The sequence below is a fragment of the Meles meles genome, chromosome 4 (assembly GCF_922984935.1).
Source record: "Meles meles chromosome 4, mMelMel3.1 paternal haplotype, whole genome shotgun sequence".
Lineage (NCBI taxonomy): Eukaryota > Metazoa > Chordata > Mammalia > Carnivora > Mustelidae > Meles > Meles meles.
In genome coordinates this window covers 4,017,940-4,020,436 of record NC_060069.1, presented here as the reverse complement: position 1 = coordinate 4,020,436, position 2,497 = coordinate 4,017,940, and the positions used below count along the sequence as shown (strand labels likewise).

The 2,497-nt window shown below is 42.7% G+C and overlaps 1 pseudogene; it reads left to right on the top strand.

Annotated features, from left to right (window-relative positions):
• The first annotated feature begins 385 nt into the window (after positions 1-385).
• LOC123939655 lies at positions 386-1,852 on the top strand (annotated as a pseudogene).
• The last annotated feature ends 645 nt before the right edge of the window (positions 1,853-2,497 follow it).

Below are 2,497 nucleotides of genomic sequence, written 5' to 3'. Positions count from 1 at the left end.
ATGAACAGAGGCTCAGAGACCTAAGGGTTACTGTTAAGTATACCAACATACACACAATGGGAGTCCCAGAAGGAGAGAAGAGCATAAAAAGTTATTTGAAGAAACTGTTGCCTAAAACTTCCCAAATTTGATGGAAAATATTTATTTGCACATCCAAAAAGGTCAATATATTCCAAGTGGGATGAACTCAAATACATGCTCATCCGGATACATCAGAGTCAAACTGTCAAATCTAATGACATAGAGAATCTTGAAAGTGTGAAGAAAGTAACTGTTCACACAAGGAATTCTTAACAAGATTAACAGCTGATTCTCATCAGAAACACAGAGACAGCTTTTTCGCAACGGGTTTGCCACCAGAATACAGTGTCATGAAAACCACGCTCAACCTAAACCAGAATGGGGAAGGAAAAGACTCATATCAACATTGTTGTCATCAGACACATAGATTCAGGCAAGTCTACCACTGCTGGTCATCTGATCTACAAATGTGGTGGGATAGACAAAATAACTATTGAAAAATTCGAGAAGGAGGCTGCTGAGATGGGAAAAGGCTCCTTCAAGTATGCCTGGGTCTTGGATAAACTGAAAGCTGAACGTGAACATGGTATCACCATTGATATCTCCCTGTGGAAATTCGAGACCAGCAAGTATTATGTGACCATCATTGATGCTCCAGGACACAGAGACTTTATCAAAAACATGATTACAGGCACATCTCAGGCTGACTGTGCTGTCCTGATTGTTGTTGCTGGTGTTGGTGAATTTGAAGCAGGTATTTCCAAGAAAGGGCAGACCCGTGAGCATGCCCTTCTGGCTTACACACTGGGTGTAAAACAACTAATTGTTGGTGTTAACAAAATGGATTCCACTGAGCCACCCTACAGCCAGAAGAGATACAAAGGAAATCGTTAAGGAAGTCAGCACCTACATTAAGAAAATTGGCTACAACCCCGACACAGTAGCATTTGTGCCAGTTTCTGGTTGGAATGGTGACAACATGCTGGAGCCAAGTGCTAACATGCCTTGGTTCAAGGGATGGAAAGTCACCCGTAAAGATGGGAATGCCAGTGTAACCACACTACTTGAAGCCCTGGATTGCATTCTGCCACCATCTCATCCAACTGACAAGCCCTTGCATCTGCCTCTCCAGGACGTCTACAAAATTGGTGGTATTGGTACTGTTCCTGTGGGCCGAGTGGAGACTGGTGTTCTTAAACCTGGCATGGTGGTCACCTTTGCTCCAGTCAATGTTACAACTGAAGTCAAGTCTGTTGAAATGCACCATGAAGCTTTGAGTGAGGCTTTTCCTGGGGACAATGTGGGCTTCAATGTCAAGAACGTATCTGTCAAAGATGTTCGTCGTGGCAATGTGGCTGGTGACAGCAAAAATGACCCACCAATGGAAGCAGCTGGCTTCACAGCTCAGGTGATTATCCTGAACCATCCAGGCCAAATTAGTGCTGGATATGCACCTGTGCTGGACTGTCACACGGTTCACACTGCTTGCAAGTTTGCTGAGCTGAAGGAGAAGATAGTTGTTCCAGAAAAAAGCTGGAAGATGGTCCCAAGTTCTTGAAATCTGGTAACGCTGCCATTGTTGATATGGTTCCTGGCAACCCGATGTGTGTTGAGAGCTTCTCTGACTATCCTCCTCTGGGCCATTTTGCTGTTCATGACATGAGACAGACGGTTGCTGTGGGTGTCATCAAAGCAGTGGACAAGAAGGCAGCTGGAGGTGGCAAGGTCACCAAGTCTGCCCAGAAAGCTCAGAAGGATAAATGAATATTATCCCCAATACCTGCCACCCCAGTCTTAATCAGTGGTGGAAGAACGGTCTCAGAACTGTTAATGTCAATTGGCTATTTAAGTTTAATAGTAAAAGACTGGTTTTGTGAGATTAAGACGGGGGAGGTGGGATTGGGAGAGGGGGAGCGGGCTATGGACATTGGGGAGGGGAGGCGAACCATAAGAGACTATGGACTCTGAAAAACAACCTGAGGGTTTTGAAGGGTCAGGGGTGGGAGGTTGGGGGAACAGGTGGTGGGTGATGGGGAGGGCACGTTTTGCATGGAGCACTGGGTGTTGTGCAAAGAATGAATACTGTTACGCTGAAAAAATTAATAAAAAGGGAAAAAAAAAAAAAAAAAAAAAAGACTGGTTAATGATAACAAAGCATTGTAAAACCTCCAGAAGGAAAGGAGAATGTTTTGTGGACCATTTGTTTTTTTTGTGTGTGTGGCAGTTTTTAAGTTATTAGTTTTTAAAATCAGTACTTTTTAATGGAAACAACTTGACCAAAAATCTGTCACAGAATTTTGAGACCCATTAAAACAAAGTTTAATGAGAAAAAAAAAAAAAAAAAAAGAAACACAGAGACAAAAAGGCAGTGGCATGGTGTATTTAAAGTACTCAAAGAAAACAATTGTCAACAAAATGCTACATCCAGCAAAACTATTCTTAAAAATTTGGGAAAAGTGAAAACATCAGATAAACA